Source organism: Rhineura floridana, chromosome 4, assembly GCF_030035675.1.
Source record: "Rhineura floridana isolate rRhiFlo1 chromosome 4, rRhiFlo1.hap2, whole genome shotgun sequence".
Classification (NCBI taxonomy): domain Eukaryota; kingdom Metazoa; phylum Chordata; class Lepidosauria; order Squamata; family Rhineuridae; genus Rhineura; species Rhineura floridana.
Window position 1 is genome coordinate 51,055,744 of NC_084483.1, and position 13,241 is coordinate 51,068,984.

General features: G+C 39.7%; 1 protein-coding gene across 3 annotated transcripts in view; it reads left to right on the top strand.

Moving 5' to 3' along the window:
* PRIM2 (DNA primase subunit 2) overlaps positions 1 to 13,241 on the top strand; it is a 145,385-nt gene that overhangs the window by 8,923 nt on the left and 123,221 nt on the right. The gene's annotated exons all lie outside the window — the stretch shown is intronic.

Consider the following 13,241-nt stretch of genomic DNA (forward strand, 5'->3'; position numbering starts at 1 on the left):
GCCATCATTTAAGGAAGTGATGGGTGGAGATAGTTAAGAGCAGGGACAGGGAACCTGTGGCCTTCCAGATGTTGATGGACTCCAGTTCCCATTAGCTCCTGCCAGCATATCCAATAGTCAGGAAATATGGAGTTGTAGTCCAGCAACATCGTACAGCTTGTGGTTAGCGAGGAAAGACCAGTTTGGATGACAGTTTGGTGCAGCCTGACAGGAAAATTGGGCCATGGAGCAGTAAAACAGCTGTGAGCATCTCGCCGGGAGCCTGCATGCTTGTGTATTAGCACTAAGCCAAGGTTTGTCTTAGCATGACCTGTGAACTATGGCAGTGTATATTAACACTTGATCCTTTATGTACAAAGTTTGCTACATCTGGTTTTCTTTGATTTCTGTATTAAGGGGTGGAATTGAGGGAACATTTGTTTGAGGACATGTACAGTTACTACTTTCTAAAAAATTAGATTTTTTTGTAGATGTGCAGGTAGTGTTTGGGACAGTTTCACGATAGATTGAACGAGGTGAACCACAAGTGATAGCACTGATATGCTGCTTCAGAAGTCAGTAGAATTCTTTTTATTCTGACAGTGCTAGAGAAAGGATATGTGAAAGGGATGAGTTAAAATGAAGTTTGCGAAGGTCAGTTTGGCTGACAAAGTTGTTATAGAATGGTACAAGTGAATGGGGAAGGTTAACAAGATTTGTACGAAGATTTCTGTTCAGTTATACTTTGTTTCCTGAGAAAAGGTCAAAGCTCCAACAGCAGACAACCCGATAAACAATCTGTGAAAGCCTTCAGTTCAAAGCCTTTGACAATGGGATAATACATTTCTTTTTAAAAGAATCCTTGGGGATAGTAAAAACTGTATTGCGGCTTTCCTTTTTTGAACTTCAGCGCTCATCATGTGAAGCTGGAAAACTGTACTTTACATAGTATTTGATACTACATGCTGAATCTGGACATACTCCGCTGAAGGGAAGGGCTGCTTTTGCTCACACAGGGAACTGGGACCCTGCGGAAGCTTCCTTGAGGAAGGGTGTGCATGTATGATTTTTTGCTGATTTCCCTTTCTCCCTGCCACCTGTAGCGCTACCTCCCCTGTTTCGGAGGATCTCCCCTCCCTCCGAAGTAGCTTTTCATTTTTTTTTTTAAATAATTTTTATTCAAAGTTTCAGAAAACAAAACAAAACAAAGTCAAAAACAAAAACATAATAGTACAATAAAAATCTTGACTTCCGATTTGTCGCAGATCAGCTATAAGTATATAATATATATCAAACCTGTCCCTTAATACATACAAGATCACTTTTCTCCATAGGCTATCTTAATTAATCGTCAAATCCCAATATCATCATTTCATTTTGATCTTTCAGCAAAAAGTCTAAGAGAGGCTTCCATTCCTTAAGAAATGTATCTGTCGATTTTTCTCTGAGAAGGCATGTCAATTTGTCCATCTCTACTAAGTCCATTAATTTCAATAACCATTCTTCCGTTGTTGGTGTTGATTCCATTTTCCACTTTTGTGCATATAATAATCTTGCTGCCGTAATCATATATAATATTATTCTTCCATATTTCTTTTCTATTTGTTTATCCATAAAACCCAATAAAAAAAATTCTGGCTTTAATTGAATATTTATCTTTAGAATTTTTTGCATCATCCTACCTATCTGTGCCCAAAATGATTTCGCCTGTTTACACAACCACCACATATGATAAAATGATTCTTCTTGGTGTTTACATTTCCAACAAACATTAGGAACATTGCTATACATTTTTGACAACTTTTCTGGAGTCATGTACCAACGATACATCATTTTATAAAAATTTTCTTTAAGATTGTAACATAGTGTAAATTTCAATCCTTTTTTCCACATATTTTCCCATTGATCCATTTGTATGTTATAACCAAAATTTTTTGCCCATTTTACCATACACTCTTTTACTTGTTCTTCTTCCATTTCCATTTTTAACAAAAGTTTATACATTTTTGCAATTATACATTCATCATTTGTACACAGACATATTTCAAAATCAGATTTACTTATTTCAAAACCATACATTTTCTTATCCATTTTATATCTTTCCAACAATTGTAAATAGGCAAACCATTGAGAACTATATCCTTCCTTTATTAGTTGTTCTCTCTGTTTCATTATATATTCTCCATGCACATTTTCTAATAGTTCTTGATAAGTTAACCATTTCTCTTTTCCGGCCATTTCTCTTCTATAGAACGCTTCCAGACACATGGTATTTTGGAACAAAACCTTGGTTTATATCTATCCGAAGTAGCTTTTCAGAGGGCTCAAGGAGGAATTGACAAAATTGCCACCCTGCCCATTCCTCTATTGCCAGCACAACTCTGCTGAGTGCAAGTTTGAATTCAGCTCAATGTCTCCATTAATGGGACAAGGTCCAGCTTCCTTGCAGTAGTGTTGCCCATCCTTGTCCCTTAATTTATTGGTCCTCCTACTTGCAAGTTTCATATGATGAAAAACTAGATAGCAGAACTGGGTAAACTCCCCTTCTTTGACCTCTGTTTAGTAATAGGTCCAGATGATTACACTTTGTTGCTGGATTATCATAAGCCAGATGTTGAAGTAACAAAAGTTTATATAGAAGCTTTCATTTACAGTGTGAGACACAAACTTTTTTGGCTATAGAAGAAAAGCTTGTGTGTTTCCACCCCAGTGTGTTTACAGAACCGAGCATGTAAAATAATTGCACTGACTGAGTGTAAAATACTGTCCAAAATCTACATGTACAGTCTGTTACAAGCACAGCTGGCTGTTGGGAACCACTCAGTGTGTAAATAGTTGATGGGGCGGGACCCATCAAAGGGTCTATAGAAACCCAGGTGTGCATTTTACATATTGATGAAACTAAAGCATCATCATCTTTGTAGAAATGAGCTGGATTTACTTCTAGTGTGTCAAATTTTATCAGTGAGGGCAACTAATTATCTTTATAAATGTAGAAAATGGATCTCGAGCTTCAGGTGTAAAAAAATGGTTGGCCTTAGATGTTTTTTAAACATGGAAAAATAGACTCCTCCTCATTCAAGAACATATAATGCAATGGATTCTTTTTAAAAGAGAAAGAAAAGAACCTCTGGATAGGTAATGGGATCCCATGATTGCTATCCACAGCTCCTCATTTACCAGGCGTAGATGTTAGCCTGGTTAAAATAGAACCTGGTGTGTTAATCATGGCTGCTCTTGGTGCCAATGTAACCCTTAACCATATCTGAGCCCAGTGGGGGTGAGGACTATTTGTGCTTGGGTGGGGGCATATCCACACTCTGTGCTCCAATTCCCTTAGCAGGGTGTGTGATATTTATGCCCGTGGCCCATATATAAATTTAATAAACGATAATAAATAATTTGGAGAAGGCAAACTGTTTCTTCTATTTTCCAAATTACAGTACAGTCTGTTGGAGGCTGTGCCACTTGCCACTGGTGAATGGAACTCTGGACGCCAGGCTGTGATCTTATTATATTGCCTGTAGGCTGAGTTGGGGCGGGGGCGGCTGCCTGGTTGTCATATTAGCAGTCATATCCTGGCTGCTGTTCAGCTCAAAGGTAGGCATGCTTAAGCCTCTTCGATTATGCGTACCTCTTGAGTGTGCTTGTGGGTTTTTTGACCCTAGACTGTTAACTAGAAGGGGGATTTTTTTATTACACATTTTCTTTTTTAAACTTTTTTTTCCAGTTGTGGTGTTTGTAGCAACTTAAAATGACAGTACGACTGGATTTGTATGGTTGTGTTGGTACTAATATCTTTTCTGAGATGTGGACTGGATGTTTTTCGTAAGACAGTCTAGTGCTTGAACTTTGCTGATATCTGAATTTGAACCTCTGTGTGTGAGAGAAATAAATATTTTATCTGTATATAAACACGTGTGTGCACATGCATACACTCAAATGCTGTTAAGAGCACCTTGTAGTACCCTTTGGGGGGAGGATAAATGGTGTCTTGGAATAGTCAGCTGGAGGAGCTAATGCTCTGTAATGCAGTTACTAGCCGGCTGTGCTGGAAAAAAACCTGGGTGGCTAGCAGAAGTCAGTAAAGTCCAGTTATTCCTCAGGTAGCTGCTCTTTGATTTTGTTGTGATTTTCAACAAAATGTATTTGGAGAAGTTTGTTAAGCAGTGCAAATGGCAGTTCTTCGGTTTCCTGTTTTTATCACTGAATAGTTCGGAAGATAGCAGTCATCTTTCATTTCATTTCACTTTCCAACCTTTTAAACTGAGTAGTAATGTATGTGAACGCTGATAATTCAGCATCTCAGTGAACTGAGTGTTCTTTACTTTCTGTGAAAGCAACAAAATGATAACTTGGTTTTGACAGTATTAAATTAATTGGAAGCTTAACATGTCTGATATCTCCTGTGTTTTGACTTGCCTAGATGAAGTGTGGTTTCTCACCGATTTGAATTCCAGTAGACTGATCAAAACTGCTTTGGGTTTGATTATAGAGTTTTTTTGTTTTGGAGATCAGTGTCAGCAAAATATCTTTCCGAGAATGGCAGCTGTTAGTATACACTCACTTCCAGCAATTATGTGGCTTAGAAAACCCTATTTTGAGCAAGGTTTCCTACCCATTTTTTTTATGGGATGGTGCAGGCAGAATGGGCAAATCCAGCTAGAGGCTTGGAAAGGAGTTCCCTTAAGTCTCTTGTTCCCAATCTGGAACCTGAATTGAGTTCTAAAGACTTAGCTGGAGATCATCTTTACTGTTTTTGAAAACATACAATACAAATAAAGAATATAAACGACCAACGTGAAAATTTAAGCCAGAAAGGCAAAGCAGAAAATGCTTGATATACATCTTGAAAAGGTGTATATCTAGGTAAACAAGAGACTGGTAGTCTTGGCTTTGTAATATTCCATCTATCTCTGCTGCCCTCTCTTGATGCTAACCAAGGACTATTATATGCATTAAGGGTCATTGAACTTCCTTTTTAAAATTCCTCAGCAGTGGCAACTGCCACCTGCCTAGTACCCCACAGCCATGTGCTCATCCCGTTTCTGGCTTTTTCCGCTTAAAAATCAAGCAAAAGATGGGGAATGAGAGGAGTGACTATTACCTTGACCTGTTTTGTCACCTACCCAACTAGGGTTGCGAGGTCTCCAGCGTTCGCCTGGAGACTCCAGTTTTTTGGGGTGCTCTCTGGGTCTCTAGGTGAGTCAGCTTAATCTCCGAACTCTTACCTTTCATTTTTTATAAAAAGTTTTTAGGTGGTCTGGTTCAAAAGTTCTAAACCAAAATGTCACACATACCCCACAACTTCTGTTAGAAGCTGGCTGCTCTAATCCTTGCACTTTCAGATTTTTAGCCAATAAGATCAGGGCTGTGATTGACAGGATTTGTTGACCCCCAGGCAATACCTAAACCCTATTTCAAGTTCTGAGAAAAGTTTCCATTTCCTGCTTGTCTCACATCAGGAATTCAGTAAATATATAGCTTTCATCAGTATAAAGACTACTTTCTCTGTACACAATTGGGACTTGCTTCTGAGTAGACATGCATAGGATTGCACTACCCAGCAGGATCTTGGTAGGTATGAAAGCACACATGCAGGTTAATTACTTGCAAAAATGGCATATTATACATTTTATCTTTCAAATAATTTTTGAACAGAAGTTTTGAAAAGTGTACATGCTGCAGTGTTATACTTTTCTAATTAAGGAGTCAAACAAGTTTAAATTTTACTGGACTGTTGAAGAGGACAGTTTGTCTTATTCATAGCCTGTTTTGAAAACCTTCCCAATGTGAAACTTTTCTGGGAGTAAAGCTGCAATGCTAATTCCACATACCTGGGAGTTAACCCCATTGAATTCAGTAGGACTTATTTTTGAGTAGACATGATTAGGATTGTGATGAAAATCAGTGGGATTTTGGAGTGAACATAGAAAAGGATTGTGTTGTAAATCTTTTGCTCCCCCTCCAATCCCCCTTTTTAAGCACTTAGGCAGGGCTTACTTAGGTGACACTGTTTTTATTTGGCAGGAAACTAATACTTTTAAAAAAATGTTCTGCAATAGCCGACTGGTTTTGACAATAAACTATTACATGGGGTGTATGTATTTTTACATCTCCAGTGTGTGTGTATATATGGAATTTTTCCAAACAACCCTGTGAGGTAGGGTTGGAAACCAAGGCAGCTCACAAAAAGGAATAAAGCCATTTAAAATCCAATAATCATAAAACAAGTATAAAACAGTTACAAAACAGTGTAAAGTGGCGTGATTCTGAAGTATGGATTGGGTGAGTGAAGTTCCTTATCACTGAATTGCAGTCCTGTGCATGCTTCCCTGTCTGAGTAAGCCCCAGTGAATTCATTGGGACTTGCTTCTGAGAAAACACACAGGATTGCACTATAAGTATCTTTATAGGTTGTGTAAACAAACATATTTGACATTCATGCTTATATAAATATTTCTTCATACTATGTTTTGATATGTATCTGATTTTACACTATGGTTGTAAATTATTATTTACAAATTATTTCCTCTACATTTTAAGTGTACCCTTCTTCCTTAGGGTGGTCATGGTCCCCCTCTGTTGTTTTCATCCTGAGGGGCAGATTAGACTGAGAGATGGTGTGTAGGCCATGGTCACCCGGTAAACTTTGTAGCTGATTTCCATTTTAAACAATGAATTAAAATGATTTATATGCAGGCAGATTTATGAAGTAATACAGATCCACATAATACATTTAAAGCACATTGAACTCACATTTAAAGCGCATGACTTTCCCCAAAGAATCCTAGGAAGTGTAGTTTCCCCCCACATCACCATTAACAAACTACCATTCCGATGATTCTGTAGTGGGATTCATGGGCTTCAAATGTATGTTGAACATGCTTCAAATGCATGGTATGGATCTGCCCTAGTATGCTGTGCATTCATTAATTGAAAATAACAATTTTAAAAGATACTTTTTAAACAGGGCTGTAGTTCAATGGTAGGGCACATGTTTTGCATGCAAAGGTCCAAAATTCAATTTCTGGAAGAGACCATTGCCTGGAATCCTGGAGAACTAATGCTAGTCCACGTCATCAGTACTCAGTTAGATGGTACCAAGTGGCCTGACTCAAAATGATACAAAAGAAGAAAATGGTACAAAAGAGGAAAGACACCCAAGGGCCACAGTGACCCTGAAATTTATGTAAGTATTTCATTTACAATATTTATATACCACTTTATTGTAAAAAACCTGAAAGTGGTTTATAGAAGAATTTAAAACAATACAATTATTGACAAAAACAGTTAAAGACAGGTATTTAAAAACATTCAAAATAGTTAAACCAACAATGAGTTAAAAACAGATAAAAAACATAACAGTTTCTACATGCCTAGGTAGGCTTGCCTAAACAAAAATGTTTTTAGCAGGTGCCAAAATGAGTACTGCACAATGAAGGTGCCTGCCTAATGTAAATAGGCAGAGAGTTCCAAAATGTAGGTACTGCCACACTAAAGGATTGATTTCTTACAAGAGCAGAACAAGTACTATGTGGAACCTGTAACATGGAAAGCACACCCTGAACTTGGCCTGGTCGCAAATTGGCAACCAGTGCCGATTTCAGAGCAGAGGTATTATGTGCTGATAGGATCTCCCTTATGTCAGCAATCGTGCCGTAGCATTCTGCACTAACTGCAGCCCCCGGGTCAGGTTGTGCTGCATGGCGATTTCTGTGAGCTTGGCTGACTGACTGCCAGTTTTTTTTTAGTTTTGGTTAGGAACCCTGATTGGTTGTGGGATGCTGAGTTTTCTGTTTCACTCTTAGGAATCTTCTTGTGGTTGGCATAGTATTGCATTTAGGAAATCATCACTGTCTTTTTTTAATTCTGTTTGCATTTCATTTACCTCTGCCCTTACTCCCTTACATTCATAGAAGCAACAACAGTGGTTCCATGTGGTCAGCTCAACCCCCTTAAACCCACTGATGGTGCACCTTGTTATTTGCATGATGGTTTGTTTCTTGCCTAATGGCGGTAAAAGAGAATTCACATACTGGGAAGTGTAGCTTCAGTTGCTGTTGTTCCCAATCTATTGCTTGTGAAGGTAGACCAAACCATGTGTGTTTTCTTTCTGTCCATTATTACTCACTGGAATTGTGTTTGCTGTCAAATTGAGTTTATAGCAGCCCACATGGTAGGCAAGAAAGGCTATAGAATCTTCTTAACTCTTACTCATTTCTAAAACTTCTGTCTGCATTGAAGGGTCAAGTCTGTAAGGAAGTTTGGAGCAGCCATGTTAAAAGGCAGGTAGGGCATTCCAGGCAGGGAGTTGCCAACAGGGCTGTGGAGTCGGTATGTCAAACCTTCTACTCCAACGGCTCTATTTTTCTACTGTCCGACTCCAACTCCTTCATAAATGGCAAATGTATATTAACTAGTAATAACAAATTTACTGTAGTAAAATGGTAGCACAAGGCATTTCATCACCACCACGTGAATCATCAGGCTGGATTGATAAAACATAAAATATATTTATTTGATTAAAATTTCTGAACAAGAAAAGTTTCCTAAATTCCTATGAAAGTTTTTATTTTGAAGCCAGAGTCGGAGTCAGTACATTTCTACTGACTCCAACTCCATCCAAAATTGCTTCCGACTCCACAGCCCTGGTTGCCAACCCTGCTTTGATATGGATATCTTTGCAGAGGATCCCTAATCAAGCCTTACCAACAGCACAATCCTAACCATATTTACTCAGAAGTAAGTCCTGTTAATTTCTATGGAGCTTAGTCCCTTAGTAAATGTGTTTAGAATTGCAGCTGTAAGGGGCGTCCATCTTTACTCCTGAGTGCTCCCATCTAACATCTCCACAACACTAGGCTCCCTTCTTCCTACAATGGCTTTCTGGTGACTTGCCTGGCCTGAGGGCACATAAACCCTTCTTGCCTGAAGCAAGTAGGCTAGATTAAATGTTCCTTATCCAAGCTCTCTAAGCAGGTGAGGAGGAATGATCCTGTCACTTCAGCTCCATCTTGGAACACCCTCATTTAGCTAAGATTTCCATCTTAATTTCCAATCAGAGAAATGTTTTTGTTTGAGTGGTATGCTTCAAGCAATTGCGTTGATGCTTAATGTGAAATGCTTAAAGACATCACTAGGGCACACCCCCTATGACATCACTTGGGCACACCCCCTATGACATCACTAGGGCCTGCCCATGAAATTTCAGGGTTTGGGATGTTTCTGACCTGGCAGCCGTAACTCCAGCCCAATGTGCAACTTCATTCGCAAGCAGCCTAGCAGCAAGTCTCTTTTGGGAACCTTCTATTTTAGCTCTTTTACCATAAGTGGTGATTGCCAGCCTGCCATCCCTTTTGGGACTCCTTCTGTGAGCATTTTCCAAACCCCAGTTCATTTTAAAGGATGGGAGAAGAAATGTCAGTTATAAGGAAGAGCAGCGATGAAGAATTACAGTGACAGCTGTCCAGTGAGGCCCTAGAATTGTCATGGCTAATAAAGATCCTGCGTGCAGCCTAATACACAGCTTTTGAAATCTTAGGCCCTGAAATATTATAATTATTCACTAAGAGGCAAAAAAAAGTTGCCGTTTAAGAACATACCTATAGCACCAGATATTTCTATCAAACTTTAAAAGCAGGGAAATTGAGCAGCTATAGTGAATGCACCAGGGGAGCAGGAGGCCTGACCTCCTCTCTGAGATATTGGACTGCCCTACAAATTGGTCAAAATACAAACACCATTTGGGTTGGTCTTTCACAGTCCAATCCACTTCCTGTGTAGCTTGGAAGAATTTGGTAACATGTTCCTCTGAGCATATGGTGAGTGGTGGCAACACCTGCCATCTCCAAAGATAGAGAATTATATTTTTGTATGTTTGTTGGTGTTCTTCTTACTTTGCTTGTTTCCTGTGTTACTAATGTTTCTACAGAGAATCTAAACTAGAAAATTTTATTTCCCTCATTATTCATCCTAGAAATCTGTGTAAAATTTATTTTCATTAATTTCAAAGCCATTTTATTGGTCAATGTCATATGATGGTGAAGACAGCCTTTTGTGTTTGAAATTGGAGGTTATGTTCTCTATCTATTTTGGGTGCATTAACAGTGGAATCTGAAACTGCAGTTGGAAGTAAAATCAGACTGATTACCAGATGTTGCTACTTAAGCAATGACTCTAGCTGTTGAGTAGGCCAAGTTTGTTTTTCCCAAGATGCATATTTTCTACTGTACTTAAACAACTTCACTTAAAGAATGGTGGGCTTGGTCATTTAAAAACATAGTGCATACCTAGAAATTTTCTAGAATATATTTCACCTCCCACTGTTTTATCTTGTGCAGACTGAGAGAACTCCTCATGTCCATTGGAAACTATTCTGCAGACTAGTCAGTGCCATTATTCCACAGTTGTTTTTGGAATTTTTTTAGTGTTAACTATACAAAGTGTTGCTGTACTTCACATATTACAGAAACAGAAGCAAAAGAAAATTATTTACCACAGGAAACTTCACTAAAATTGCAAAGTAAATCAAACATATTTAAAGTGAATATCTTAAAGATATCAACTGTCTTAATATTGTTGCTTCTTCCCTGCAAAAACAAGATCAGCACAGCACATGCCTTGTTTGTGTTATTTGGGCTGATTGCAGGTGCTGCCACCACTCACCATGTGCTCAGAGGCACATGTTACCAAATTCTTCCCAGCTACATGGGAAGTGGATTGGACTGTGAAAGACCAACCCAAATTATGTTTGCAAATTTTGACAAATTTGTAGGGCAGTCCAGTATCTCCGAGAGGAAGTCAGGTCTTCTGCTCCCCTGGTGCATTCACTACAGCTGCCCAATTTCCCTGCTTTTTAAAGTTTGATAGAAATATCTGTTGGCTAGTGTGGGGTACTGGTTACAGTATTGGACTATGACCTGGGAGACCAGGGTTCGAATCCCCACACAGCCACGAACCTCACTGGGTGACCTCTCAGCCTCAGAGGGAGGCAATGGTAAATCACCTCTGACTACCACTTACCATGAAAACCCTATTCATAGGGTCGCCATAAGTTGGAATCGACTGGAAGGCAGTCATTTCATTTCATAGGTATGTTCTTAAACCGCAAGGGTTTTTCTCCTGTTAGTGAATTTCTCTGCTTTTTAATCCGGGAGGTAAGAAATGGGATCCTGTGCAAGTTTGCTGAGAATGTATTGATCATTTGCATTCTTATTGAATTCAATGAAATTTACTTCCCTGCAATGCTTAGTATAGGTGAAACAGGCTACAGGGGATGGGGGGAGGAGCAGGAAGGGCAGAGGGGAGGAAGTGGATGGGAGAAGGCAGAATGTGGAGTGGAGGAGGAGGGCAGGTTTGATCATTTGCATTGAGTTCAATTTGATTTACTCCTGTGCAAAACTTAGGATAGGTAAGCATGCTTAGAATAGGTAAAAGTGACCATGGGGGAGGAGGAGCGGAGGGAGGGAGGGCAGGAGTGGGCAGGGGAGGAGGAAAAAGGAAGAAGGGAGGAGAGAGGGGAAGGAGGGAAAAGGCAGGTCTTATCATTTGCATGCTTATTGAGTTGAAAGGGATTTACTTCCATGCAGTCATGCTTAAGTAAAACTCACCATGGGGGAGGAGGAGGGAGAGGGGAGAGGGGAGGTGAAGGAGGGGATTGGAAGGGGAAGGGGAGGAGAAGGAGGGGATTGGAAGGGGATGGGGAAGGAGGGGCAAGAGGAAGGGGGAGGGAAGAGTCAAGAGGGAAGGGATAGGAGGGAGGGGAGGGCAGGTTTGATCATTTGCATGCTTTTTGAATTCAGTGGTATTTACTCCTGTGCAATCATACTTAGGATCAGAGCTTGGAAAAGTTACTTTTTGGAACTACAGCTCCCATCAACCCAATCCAGTGACCATGCTGGCTGGGGCTGATGGGAGTTGTAGTTCAAAAAAAGTAACTTTTCCAAGCTCTGCTTAGGATAGGTGAAACTAACCTGGGGGAGGGGCAGGGAGGGGAGGAGGAGCACAGGAAGGGGAGGGAAGAGGGAGGGCAGAGGAGAGGAGATTCAGTGGGCGGGCACTGGGCAGAGGGTAAATTCTTTTCCTTTCCAAAAGGAAAACACTATGAACAACATCATTGTTTTTCAGTGTTTCCCCCTCCTTTTTATTCTACAGCAGACACATACAGTCTCCCATCCAAATTTAAATCAAAGCTGTCCCTGGCCACATCCACACCAGACCTTTATTTCACTTAGGCAGTCACGGCTTCCTCCAAAGAATACTGGGAAGTGTAGTTAGTGAAGGGTGCTAAGAGTTGCTAGGAGGCACCCTGTTCTCAATCAGAGCAGCTGACTGTTAAACCACTCTGGCCACTGGAGCTCTGCCAGGGGAATAGGAGTCTCCTAAGAACTCTCAGGACCCTTCACAAACTACAGTTCCCAGGATTCTTTGGGGACACCATGACTGTCTAAAGTGAAATAAAGGTCTGGCATGGGTGTGGCCCCCTGATTTGCCAAGCCAAACAGCTGTGAGTCTGGCTTTTAGAACAGGGACAGTTGGTTCTTACTGAGCATGCCCGTGTTTATCATTGACTCTAATGCTAAAATTATTAATTAAAAATCAGCCAGGCATTTTTTTAACTTTTAAACTGCAGAAGATGAAAGTCAGAGTATGGGGCAAGGTCAGTAACAGGATTACAGGTACTATGTGAACATGGCTGAGTTTTAATTAATTTCGACAACTCTGACAGAAAAATGTCCAACAGCAGTCTGGTTTTTTTTCTCTCCTTTTACACTTTGAACTCTTGATTCTCTCTGACTGTTTTGTGTATCACCATTAAAATTGAGAGGATTGTTAAGCCAGCATTTCTAAGTTCAGGACTATAACTTTGTAAGGTTTTATTTTGAAATGAGCTTATGGGAAGCAGCAGTATGGCATGGGAGGTATTTTGAATTTAACATTAAAGAATGTGAAAAATCCATGCTGGCTATAGTATACAGCCGCTCTTGTGGCTGTATAATCAGTCCCACTGAATGATGATGATAAATTTTTAATCCTAGATTAATGATTTAGTGGGTTTCATCAATTTGTTGATTTAAACTTGCAGACCTACAAAGATGGAAATGTGATTAGAAACAAAATTATGACATTAATTACAAGAATTATTGGGATTTTAGAAATTAGGCTCTTGAAATTTGTTGGTACATTTAAAAAGGAATTTGGCGCTAGTTAGTTTTTTCCCCCTTAGAAAGTGCTTCATTTCAAAGTAACTGATCCAGCTA